Genomic DNA, 13,921 nt, shown 5'->3' with positions numbered 1-13,921 from the left:
AACGTATAAATGTATGTTTGTAGAAAATAGGGCTGGAGAATAAAGTTATGATTACCATTCACTATCATGATTTCCAGGTCGTTTATTGAATATTTGCTTTAAACCATTGGTTCTCAAAGTGCGGCCCGGGGGCCAATGGCGGCCCGCAGAAACATTTCTGGCAGCCCGCAGTGAATTACAGTTGATAGTTTTAATCCAGGAGGTACTAAGCTTGTTAAATGTTTATTGGACATTACTGGATACAGACCAATAAGTGTAAACAAAAATACTGGTTATTAACCTGGTTTCTATATGGTGAATTTTAGTGTATTATTGGGTTATAAGCTGGTAATAAGCAGGTAGCTACAGCCCCCAATTACTAGCTATTTACCCAGTAAATATATGGTAACAGAAATGTGTTACTTGGTATTAACCTGTAATTAGAAGGTAAGAACAATGGCCAAAATACTGGGGAATTACCCAGTAAATTATAAAGCATTATTATATTAACGCTTAAATTACTTTATATTAATGCTTATATTACTTAATGCTAAACTGCGATCTGGTCATTAAAATTATTACAAATGGGATTTCTTTATGGTTTTTTTCCTTTGGTGGCCCTCAGTCCAATGTTGGGTCCCTAAATTGGCCCTCAGGTATCAAAACTTTGAGAACCCCTGCTTTAAACGTTCTTAAAAAGATGCACGGAGTCAAAAGAAAACTCAGTGAGGCCTTTCGTTGACATCTGTGCACATGTTCAGCAGCAGCCCTGCCCTCTGACCTCCTCCCACATGCTGCTGTGGCCCTCCTCTCCGGAGTCTCGTGATGTCCGGTGGCCTGAGTTCGTAGGTCACAGCGATGACAGCGAGCACCTTGCTGCGAGACTCCAATCTGCCCAGCAAAATAAACACCAGAGGCTCTGCTCCAGGCCTCCCACAGCAAAAGCTCAGCCCCGCTTTCTGCCTGACTCTGTGAGATTAAACGCTAAGAGATGCACAGGATCCTTCCTCCCACCAATGTAAATAATGTCAGGGTCAAAGGTCGAGTCGGGAGATCACAGTCAACTTTTATCCCAGTGACACTGTTCCAGAGAATGTGGCTTTGTTCCAGCGGAGGCAGAGTCTTTGTTTTTCTTTCGTCAGACTCCTGTTTGAGGAACTTTTCATCGTCACCTGTTTGTGTTCCTCTTTTTACTGCTTACGCGTCGTGTAGCGACTGGAGCTGGATGCGTCAGCTTGCGTGAAGTATATGCCATTTTCAGGCTGTAGACGGCATATGATAACGGCAGCGTAATCTCAGGAGGGAACACGGCAAAGGGGTGGGGCCGAGCTGACATGACACTTCCTGTGGCTAATGACATACCAAGGATATGACAGGAGCATCTCTGTGCATTGGCTTTAGGTCAAAAAACGCTAATCACAGTGATTTCTCTTGCAGACAGTTCCACATAGAGGATTGACTGTAAAGCTGCTGGCAGGACTCCTGTTGATGCACAAACTCTCCAGAGGTCAGTGCATGTCTGAAAGCAGCTTCTCTATTAGAAAACAACTGCCCCTCGCTGTCCTTTGAACATTCTATGCAGCAAAATTAAAGCATTATTAGATGTTGCAATGTCGTGCGAAATACAGATATATGTCCTGTTGGTCATTTTATATGATTAACTGGTTAATTAACTATGGCTAATTGGTGACAATTGGGAGAAAACATGATCACCAGTTAATTTAATTACTGGCAGTGTTCCATACATGACATCCTTACACAGCTCCAAAGTCTTGGGGGTAAGTTTGATTTGATCCTGGTCTTGAGATTGTTTTGTTGAATAAATACAGAACAAGAACATCAACATGATGATTGAGCTGCATATTTTACAATGTGTATTTGTTAAAAAACAACAACCCTAATAATAATAACCCTAACCCTTTAGGATGGTTTGTTGGCATCAAGTATGTTTATATAAGTGTACAATCGCTTATCAACAAAAACATCTTTTCCATTCCGTATAGCATCAAATAATCCTTTAAGACAAAGGCCTTGCTTTACTAAACTTGACATCTTGTGTCTTAATGTTATTACAGTAGTTCAAATGAAAATGTGTTTTGACTTCTGAAGCAGACGTTTACTAACAAACACAAAAAATGACATCTTTCCGGTACGTGAAGGCCACCATAGTTCCCTGACAGCGGGGGGGAAAGGGAGGGATGAGTGGAGGAATCCACTTCCATCTATCCCTGACTATAAGGATAAGATCATTTGAAAAAACAAAAACAACCCTGACAGGCTGAACACTGAAAACAGACTTTTATTATTGATTATGAGCCGCTGGTGTGTTTCAGGCTGGCTTTACACGACAACGATCTGAACACAAACGAGCGTCTTTGGGTGGAAATCTGCATGCACACGATGACGCAAACGTGTGTGAAATTTGATGTAGTATGCATGCCAGGTGGCTAGGTGGCACTGTCATACAACAACACCAGGAGCGCGCGCATGCGCTGAAACCACGGATGTATGATATGAACTGGATAGAGCTCCGCCCCTTCGCTTCCGTTAATTCCTATGAAGCTGCTCACCCAGCACATATGCCAAAAAAGTTTTTTGACTTCCGCATTTATTTCCGGGTTATGGGGCCCATAGAGCATGCGTAGTAGTGTCACTGCCATATAAAGATCTATAAAAGCCTGTGTCCATGTCTCCAGGTGTCCTGTGGACACTTTTACAGGCGTCTCTTTTACTATTGCGATCAATGGGAAAACTGCTTTTTGACCTTTTATGGGGTTTTCTGTTGCAGTACCCACAGTGGCCACCATGTAAAAATTGTCTTCAAGGCAGAGGGAGCGGAGCTCTATCCAGTTCATATTATACATCCATGGCTGAAACGTCCTTCTACTTCTCTCTAGTAGCGCTGAGTAGCCCACAGTCTATACATCCATGGCTGAAACGTCCTTCTACTTCTCTCTAGTAGCGCTGAGTAGCCCACAGTCGAAAACCAAAACATTAACTCGGCGTAATTGCTGAAATGACTCCTGGATAGGTATCAGAGCAGCTAATAAGGCAACTTGAATGTCCGACTGATGGATAATAATCCGACATGTTTGTTGTTGTTTGTCTGTACTGCACATGGATCTGACGTCAACGCGTACAGGAGGATAAGCCAGCGTGAGCAGCTCAGAGAACACTTTTGCGTTTTCAAGCCTTTAGACGGGAACGCGACGGCGAGCGTTTTTAAGATTTCCACTCTGGAGGGTGGGTTCATTTTTTTTGCGTTTTTAAGCCCCAAAAACGCCCGTCGCCGTCTAAACGAAAGGCACATCTGATAAAATATTTTTGTCGCTTTCAACCCGGGAGCGTTGCCCGCGTAAAGCCGGCCTAAGTCGACTTGGAGCTGAAATCTGAGGCTAACAGCTGGTGCCGCTAAACAACAACAAACGGGCATCACGTCGCCTACTAAACTTTTATTTTGTAGGGAAGATATGTTGTGGAGTAAAAGTAAAACTTGTCAGAAATATAAATAACAAAGTAAAAAAATAACGATAAATATGAGATATAGAGATATGTGAAAATTATACTTAAAGGTGAAGTAAGTAGTTTATAGTGCCATCTAGAGGAGAGGCTGAAATTTACAACAAAGAACTGCTCCTCTGCTCACCCCCTCCCTTCCCTGAGCGCTACGGTATCCTCAGCCGGTCAAATGACGTCCTCGTCGTCTTTCTCCGTGTCAGCAGATGAGGTTCGTGAGGCGAGGGAGAGGGCGTGCTACCGCGGCCGTAGCAGACGAAGCGGAGAGAGTTGAGGCGGGACTTCCGCTACAAGTAAAGCGACGCTTGATTTGTTCTCTCGCGTTTGTCCTTACAGGCTCCGGTAGAAACATGGCGTCTCGCTGCTAACAGTGGCTATGCAACCGCGGCCCGCGACCATGTTATTTTACATGACTTTTTGAAACACTACGAAAATGAAACAAAAACTATTATACAGTGACTAGACAATGCAGGAGCACATAATATGTATAAAAAAGTGGATTTTGGGTCAGATAAACCCATAAATACTACACAGTGTCCCTTTAAGTACAGTAACAAAGTACAAGGTAAAAATATGGATTAAATGACTGGGAAGCTGGACACAAATGCTTGTGACGTGGTGCGATGAGGGCAATGGCAGAGTCCAGCGTCAGTATATGTGCAGCTTGGGGGGGAGGAAGCAGCTGAGCGGACTTGGTAAGTGATGGGCCGGTTATAAGCTGGCACGGGAACCACAGCCACAGGAGAACACTTATCAGAGTCGGGCGATGCAATCGCGAGGAGAACAGGAAATAAGTCAAATAAGTGAGTGGTCAAAAGTAGATCTCTCTCTCTCTCTCACTGCGGACTGAAGGAGAGCCAGGGTTCTGGAGCTGTGAGCTGATGAGATGATTAGCAGCAGGTGTGGAGCAGGGCCAGGTGAGTGGAGCTGTGCCCATTACACACACACGCACACACACACACACACACACACACACACACACACACACACACACACACACACACACACACACACACACTATTGTACTTGCTGCATACTGAGGACCAGCATTTCCACTTTATAAATCCACACAATTACAAATATCTACTTCATGAATGACATCTACAAAGTACATCTACTGGATGCAGTACCATAACACGTGTGCAGGTGGAGCCCCAGAGAAAAAAGTGTGTGAAACACCAGGGCTGGAAAAACAGGGGGTTTTGTACCAAATTGGGGGACCACTGTTAAAAACAGACTATAGCATGTTTACAACCTAAGGAAGTGATTTGAATTAAAACAAAGTGAGGACCGGGCAAAATGTCTCCACTTTGTAAAAATGACCTCACTTTGTTGGTTAAAAACCCTCACTGGTCCTCAGTACGCCTCAAGTACAAGAACACACGCACACACACACACACACAAACGTAATGCATTCCCTAACCCCAACCCTTGCCCTAACCCTAAGACCATTTCTAGGGGTGTCAGAAAAAAAGAGTCCTCACGTCAATGCAAAATCACATCACAAGTTTTTTGAGCCTCACACACACACACATGCGCACACACACACACACACACACACACACACACACACACACACACACACACACACACACACACACACACACACACACACACACACACACACACACACACACACACACACACATACACACATATTGTAGCATATGAAGAGCTTTAAAGTAGGGGAAATGAGGGATGTCTGTGTAAATATATTATACAGAGACGGAAAATCAGTGGTTAACCTGTCTTTCACTCATCCCACTATAAACCTATATGGATTTATAATATATTGGGCTATATGCTATTAAAACAAATTATTTGGAAAACCTCATAAAACCAGGCCAAGCCCATCAAACATTACTGTATGGTTTTATATCAACTTTGATTTTGGAGATTTATAACTGTAGTAAGAGTACGTAACTAACTCTGAGGTTGGTTTGAAACAGGAACTCTATCGTCTGCATCCTTGAAAGTATCATAGCTTTGTCTAAATTGAAGACAGTTAACCTCAAGTCAATGTCATGTTTAAACAAAAAATGTGATCCAAAAAAAGAAAAAAATACCATATTTTTGGCAGAAACCACCATTCGGTGTTTTTTTCAGACTTCAAGTAAAAGTGCTCTGTTGTGTGAGGAACTCTGCGATGAAAAAAGCTCAGTTTTAAAAAACTTTCTTGTCTTAAAAATCCCAAAAAACAATCTCTTTTGATTGAGAAATTTCAAAAATGAAACCTTTATACAAATAAATAAAAAAAAGAAAACCAACAGCACCGAAAATTCTTCAGCATCTGGATGTTTACAAAGACACAGGGTGGTAGAGAGGAAGATAACAAATTGCTGGACATTTGTGTAATTTATTCAGAATACACTGCCCTCTAGATTGCGGCCTGCAACCTATTTGCACAGCATTATCTCTTAGAAGTGGTTAGAGCAGGGTGAGGTGCCAGTGCTGCATTTCTGAAGTCTCTTCATACTGTTTCACATTAGTATCACATGTCTCCACTGGTTGTTGTTTTTTTTTTCCTCCAAACCTACCATAGTGTGCGATGTAAAAATGTGTCTTACCTCAGCTGTATTAGCAGAACCTTTTGATATGACATGTTTATTGTTCGCCACTTATAAGTGATTAAAAGATTAACACAAGAATCTAAAGCTCTGATGTGTTAGCCCTCCAGGTTACCCAGTTAGGGGTCGTACCTATGTTCCCGGGTCCTATGTTCCCCGATCGGGGAGCATCGGACCTTTTTTTAGAAAAAGGGTCCGATGTTCCCGGTTTCTCCCAAAAAAGGTCCTATGTTCCCCACTTTGTGGAAGCCTGGGTGTGGAGCTCCAGGGTAAAGGGTTAGGGTTAGAGTTAGGGTTAGGGTCCTATGTTACCCGGGTCCTTTTGGGTGAAAGCGGGGAACATAGGACCCTTTTTTAGGGAAAGCGTCCTATGTTCCCCGTTTTTCCCAAAAAAGGTCCTATGTTCCCCACTTTGTGGTAGCCTGGGTGTGGAGCTCCAGGGTAAAGGGTTAGGGTTAGGGTTAGGGTAAGGGGTAGGGTCCTATGTTCCCCGGGTCCTTTTGGGTGAAAGCGGGGAACATAGGACCCTTTTTTAGAGAAAGGGTTCTATGTTCCCCGGTCACATACAAAGCGGGGAACATAGGACCCGGGGAACAAAGATACGGTCCCCTTAGTGAATTCGCCATTTACCTTCACAGCAAGTTATCCTTAAAAATACATACAGGAGAACATCTTACAACAATGCCATCACTTTTTGTCACTGTCAGCTACACATGACCTTGTGTTTATTTCCTCTAAGTAACCCAGTGTGGCTGTGGTCTCCAGAGTCAATTGAAGACCTCCCTTAAAGCGAACTGCTCACTCTTTGTCTACAACTTTATCCTCCACATGAGGACCGTGGGAGGCTGAAGTCAATTCCAGCAGTGACATGCGGTGAGCTCTAGGGTAGGGTAAGGCAGGCAGTCACGGACCAAAACGCACACACACTAAATTAGTATTTAGAAATGTTTAAGCCTCTCTTGTCGAGCCTTCATTATTACACCTCCCGCTAAATTGCTGGACGCAAAACAGCGAGAGGGCGTGACGGTGTGTTCGCGAAAGCAATGCGAACGTAAATGCAGCACAAACATAGCACAGTAACGTCAATAGGCAGCGTAGCGATGTGGTTTTTGACGTACATTATACAGAAAGGCAGAGGAGGTCTGTGCCTTTGCTCTGTAATAGGACGCTATGGCGAACGGCTCGTGCAGCCGCTGCCTGACAAGAAAACAGAAAACAGACAATGAAAATCACCAAATGCGGACACATTCAAAACTGTGGTAAGGTTATCTGAAATTAAAAAATACAAATTAAAAAAAATAATCAAACCTTACATGAACTCAACCTCAAATAGTAGGAGGAAAACCCGAGTTCCTGCAGAGAATCCACACAGGCCCTTGGTCAAATTGGGATTCAAACCGGTGACCTTCTGCTAGCCACTACGCCACCATGTGGTCCAGTATGGTTGCTCTTGGGATTTAAGTTACAGCTAGAGACAAGAGATGTTACCAAATATTAGCCATTTGTTATCTATCAGCATGAAGATATGTAGGGCTACGGTAGAAGTATACTCGTGACGTTACAAATCGATATGTAATATCGCCTTTTACGCGTACGGCTCGCTTGTGTATGTAAGTAGACTGAATGGCTGACAGTCAAAACGCCTCTTCAAACATAAATCTAAAGCGCCGCGATCGTCCACGTTTTCTAACATTCGGCTTCGATTGCTGGAACGCTTTGAAGTAGGAGTTAGTACAATTCAGGTAGGGTAAGTCCCACATACCATTTGTTTGGACGGGCTCTGGAACGCAGCGTTAGTGTCAACAGGAGTCCTGCAAATGGCTTACATCACATTTTAGCAAAGACCGTGTAGCTCCAGCAATCAGAAGATGGCAAGACATGAAAATGACAAAGCAAGCGATTGCTTCCGACTATGTTGTTCCTCCACAAGCAAAACACCATGGACTGACAACGCATGGGTCATTTTGTCCGCCAGTGTAATGACCAAATATCAAGATAAACACATTTTAGTGTATATTTAGAGCCTAGAAAAGGTCTTCCAACACATTAAAACATAAAACATTTCCCTAAAAAAGCATCTGCTAAATGTAATATTACAGTTTTATCACTATAGCACAGTAAGGTCATAGATTAAGTTGAACAATGAGAAGCAAATGGCTTTATTGCAGGTGTCAGAATGTTTTCCACGGAGGTGGTTGGTAGGGTAATTTTAATGTAGGGTAACGTTTTTTTTTCCTTTTACCATCTTCACACACCACAACCACAACATAACATAGCAGTGAAGACGGTGGTGGACAGTGGAGGATGCGGTAGAGTAAAGCACGCGCTCTCGCAGTGGGAGCATCCTGACTGTTAAATGAGATGACATCAGTTTGATCTGTAATATCTTCCAGAGGTTATCTGATTCCAAAAATCTGCAGCCTGCTCACTCCAAATGTAACCTTTCTACTTATATATGTACTCACACACACACACAGACACACACAATCCTCCCCATGTTCCGTGCTGTGTGTGTCAGCATGGGTGTGCTCTGAATTTGATGAAGCAGGATAATTTTCTCAACCGATCATATCGGTAAAAAAGAGGAATCCCAAGATCGACACCAGATTCCGAGTCACATGTGGGACACATTTTTCCGCCAGATCCTAATAAACTTTCATCCGCAAATTCTGTGTATGCTGAGGGTCTGGATTGTTGGGCTGAGCACCACCATCATCCCCAGGCATCGCCTGAAAATGAAAAGAGCAGAAAAAAAAGAGAGACAAAAGGCAGATGGAAAACAATGACCCTGAAAAAGAAAGAAGAAAAGAACAGTGTGCTGCATCGACATGAGGACAACTGTGGTTCAGGAAGTGAGTCAGGGACGGTTTTATCCACTAATGAGAAGGACAGTGGTTTTAAAGTAGAGATATTATACCCTATTTCTCCAAGTGAACCTAGTTCCCTGGTGTCCTGATGAACATGTCTGTGACATGCTTTGGTCAAAATACCTTAAGGATGAAGCACCACAGCAGTTCAATCACTCTGCCAAAACAGCCCTGTTCAGAACGCTCGCTTTTGAGTGCCTGTCTCTTTAAATATGCAAATGAGACACAGGAAACTACGTCAGCGACACTGAGGCTAACGGCAGCTAACAGCAGTTAGCATTTGGAAAAGCCATCGTTTGCCGACTCTAGCAGGAGCATTGCCGTCATATATAAAATGTAAATACTCTGAGGCTGGAAGTTTGTGTAGAACTCTGTGCTGTACTGTGCAGCCAAGAAAAGAACGTTTCGCTGACTTCGCTGACTTCCGGTTTTCGGGTTACAGTTGCCCTCGCCAGCACTCTTGCGTGTTTTATGGAGAAAGCGGAGCTCCGCGAGACAACGATTCCCGGAATTTAGCGCATTGTGACGTACCAATGAGTGCGGAAGTCAACCTTGTGTGTTTTATCTCCTGTACTTAGACTGAGGAGGAACCACAAAAACATGAGTGAGTCATCTTTTTTTTCACACTTTGCCGACCTACAGTGTCCCAAATATAAGGATATAAATAAAGTTGATATTGCATAATATGGGACCTTTAAAGCGGACCTAGACCGGAAGTTCCAATTAACGCTGTGTATCTGCGTCAATACCTTGTTTAAGAAGCCCTGAAGGTTCTAAACAAACATTTCAGCCATTGCGGAGAACGCTGTGTTGTATTGTAATCTCGGGCTCAGCGGTCCGGTTACGTAAACACCGGTTCTCCGGAGCAGCAGATCGTCCTGCTCCGGGCACTAGTCCGGGCACATCCGGTTGCGTACATTGAACCGCAGAAGAATAATAACGTCCGTTGTGGAGGTGTTTCACGAGCGACAGTGTCTTCTGACTCTGGGTCTGACTCCGGGTCAAAGTCATAAAAGGGACTGCGGTGGGGAGTCGTGAAGAAGCTATTTTTAAACACTGTTAAAACAATGTTTTGATAATGAGGAGCAGTGCATCCACCGTTCCAGAGGGGGGAGCTGTGCTTGTGAGAGCGGATGTGCTGAAAATATTGGCCAATCACAAGACTCTGTCTTCTGGGTGAGAGAGTTGAGTCTGAAATATCGCGGCTGGGCAACAGCGTCAGAAAAGAGGATTTATATTGGTTCGTTGACAACAACTAGGAGGTTTTTGACCATAAAAACAAGTAAATGTATGTAAGTAGACCTCCATAACTAACATATATGTGCAACAAGACCACTCTATGTGAGCTTTAAGCATCCTTGTTGACTCTGAATCTGTGTTGTGTCTGTCGAGACAAATCACTGTGATTGGCTGCTCAGCTCCAGCCAAGAAAAGGCATGGAAGCTCATTCAGATAAAATCCTTTTCATACCTTCTGTAAGTCTTCAGGAATATGTCCTGTGGTTTCACTTTTTTTCGATGACAAAAACAGACTACTGCCACCTACTGGTAATGAAGGTCATTTCCACTCGCAGAAAGCAGGAGGCGTTGTTAAATTATGATTCCACATAAATATTTATTGAAACACTGAGGTCCATCGCTTTGAACCTGACGTGCCAGATGTTTAATGCTCCTCCGCAGGAGGTCCAGCAGATTTCCCTGGCACCGGCTCATCCTCTTGACTGTGCGAATACCAAACGTTATCCGCAAAAGCCAAAGCTTCCTTTAAGTGAAGCGTGGTTTGTTTTTATGTCTTTACTTCCTTAGGTCTTTTTTTAAATGAATAAATTCAAGATAAGTGCAACCATTTTTTTTTTTTTTTTTACATTTTTTGGTGTGTGTAATGTGCCCCAGCAAAACTGTTGATGCTGCGCAGTTCCCTGCTCATGTGAAAGCAATTTCGGCAGCACACAAGAATCTGCTGCAGAGTGTCAGATTTGCAGAGGTTTTGCAGCTTGCACCTCGCCCCGAAAAGTTGACGCTGACGGGTGATCGATGTGCGAACACTGCAGGTGTGTTGCTGCTGTTCAAGAGCGGCAGGAACCATTCTGCGGCTCGGCAGACACTTTCACGCGAGCGTACGACGAATGCGTTACAAGAAAAAAAAAAGCGACAGAATCTTCTTTGGCGCGCAGTCGAGACCACAGAAAGACAACACGACAAGTGAAATCTCTATGAAAGTGGAGACAAAGCAGATCACCAAGCAGATAAACATGATCCACACGCAATCATCGCGACCGCAAAAAGTCAAAACACAGTGACGACAGCGCTTTGTTGTCTCTTGAAGCGGTTCTGCAGGAAAAAACAAAGATGATGATTTCACTTCAATGGGCCTTGCAAAGCAATAAGTGGTGAAGATGTATTTTTAAGACGATTTCAGTCATCGACATCACTGTAGCTGATGGGCGTAGACAGACCACATTTACGACATTTATGCACGTTATAAACGCTGTGATATTTCTTTTTGTGTTTAAACTGACCATATAATAAAGCAGGCCTGTGAAGCACTCTGAGGTCCTTGTCTTGTTTGTTAGTGTTACAATAAATCTGAGATTCGGACGTTTTAACTCATAATCCACAAATCAGTATCGCTGGCTCAAGTGACCCCTTCACTGCTCCGTTCTCCTCTAATTACAGTGTTCTGTGCTACGTTTTGAAAGTGTCAGTAAATAAATAAAGTTTAAAAAGTTTGGGGGTAACCTATAATGTTTTTTGTTTTCCATTAAAAGTCTCACAGTTTTATTCACCAAAGGGTTGCAAAATGAATAGAAAATATATACTACCGTTCAAAAGTTTGGGGTCACTTGGGGTAGAAATGTCCTTATTGTTCTTGTCAATGTTTTGACTATATTTTCTATTCATTTTGCAACTCTTTTGATCAGGGGTTCTCAAAGTTTGGATACCTGAGGGCCAATTTAGGGACCCAACATTGGACTGAGGGCCGCCAAAGGAAAAAAAAACCAGAAAGAAATCCCATTTGTAATCATTTTAATGACCAGATCGCAGTTCTACACTTTAGCGTTAAGTAATATAAGCGTTTATATAATAAGGCTTTATATCGCTTTTTATAATTTACTGGGTAATTCCCCAGTATTTTGGCCATTGTTCTTACCTTCTAATTACAGGTTAATACCAAGTAACACATTTCTGTTACCATATATTTACTGGGTAAATAGCTAGTAATTGGGGGCTGTAGCTACCTGCTTATTACCAGCTTATAACCCAATAATACACAAAAATTCACCATATAGCAACCAGATAAATACCCAGAATTTTTGTTTACACTTATTGGTCTGTATCCAGTAATATCCAAAAACTATCAACTGTAATTTAATGCGGTCCACCAGAAATGTTTCTGCGGTCTGTCATTGGCCCGCGGGCCGCACTTTGAGAACCAATGCGTTTGATGAATAAAACTGTGACTTTTAATGGAAACGGTAGTGTATATTCATAATTTTTACGCAGTAACCACCTTCTTCACTACATGAAAGATGGACTCAAATTCCAGAAAGAAAAATAAGTAACTTTCCACTTTTTAAGTCAAGGAATCATCAAAGAGTCTGATGCAGCTCCTGGTTCAAGCAAGATTCTTCAATGCTGAACACAGGAGGAATCTGTGATTCAGTCAGGTACATGTCAGATGTGATATTTACATATCACAAAGATGAAACACTCCAGCAGAAGTCTGATCATTTTTCTCACATTATAAAAGTAATCGCAGATGTTTCGCCTGTGGACACAGAGGCAGGTAGTGGTTTCAAACATTCCTCGATGATGATGATGATGATGGTCAGTGCTACCGAAATCTTATTCCAATCATTTTTTGAAAGTTGGCTGCAGTCAATGTGTTCAAAATGTGTCCAGGCTGCATTTTTTTCTGTTCAGTATATGCTCTAAAGCATTGGTTCTCAAAGTGCAGCCCGGGGGCCAATGTCGGCCCGCAGAAACATTTCTGGCGGCCCGTGATGAATTACAGTTGATAGTTTTAAGGAGCTACTAAGCTTGTTAAATGTTTATTGGACATTACTGGATACAGACCAATAAGTGTAAACAAAAATACTGGGTATTTACCTGGTTTCTATATGGTGAATTTTAGTGTATTATTGGGTTATAAGCTGGTAATAAGCAGGTAGCTACAGCCCCCAATTACTAGCTATTTACCCAGTAAATATATGGTAACAGAAATGTGTTACTTGGTATTAACCTGTAATTAGAAGGTAAGAACAATGGCCAAAATACTGTGTAATTACCCAGTAAATTATAAAGTGTTATTATATTAACGCTTATATTACTTAAAGCTGAACTGCAATCTGGTCATTAAAATGATTACAAATTGGATTTCTTTCTGTTTTTTTTCCTTTGGCGGCCCTCAGTCCAATGTTGGGTTCCTAAATTGGCCCTCAGGTATCAAAACTTTGAGAACTCCTGCTCTAAAAATCTCTCTCTCTCTGCACACACACACATGGTCTGGTCTTCAGAGGGCATTACATTGACTTATGTTAATTTCCTGGAGACTTACTCTAACCTTAACCATAACTATTATCGGCCTAACCTTAACCTGATTCTAACCATCCAACATGTCTTCACTTTAAAATGGAACAATTTACATTCTGATGACTTGCTTATAAGGAAGACAAGTCCCCATAATGAGACTTTTTTTTTTAAGTCCCCACAACATGGGGAATACCTGGAACACACACACACACACTACACACACAGTACACTGCAATAATCAAACAGGCCAGTGGAAATGGAATGTCCCTTTTATGTGAAATTAAATAAGATGGGCTTGTGGGCCTCTCTGCTTCCTGTTCCGCTTTCCGTTTTATGTTCATTTCCATTCCCAAACAAAGCTGTCTTTCCACGGTGTATTAATTCCCATCAAAGACCTCAATCAAGTCACTTTGCCACAGGCTAAAGTCAAACTGGAGGAAGGGGGGATGGGGTGGCTAAA

This window comes from Microchirus variegatus, assembly GCF_963457635.1.
Source record: "Microchirus variegatus genome assembly, chromosome: 6".
In the NCBI taxonomy this organism is placed as follows: Eukaryota; Metazoa; Chordata; class Actinopteri; order Pleuronectiformes; family Soleidae; genus Microchirus; species Microchirus variegatus.
This window is presented reverse-complemented; position numbering follows the sequence as displayed.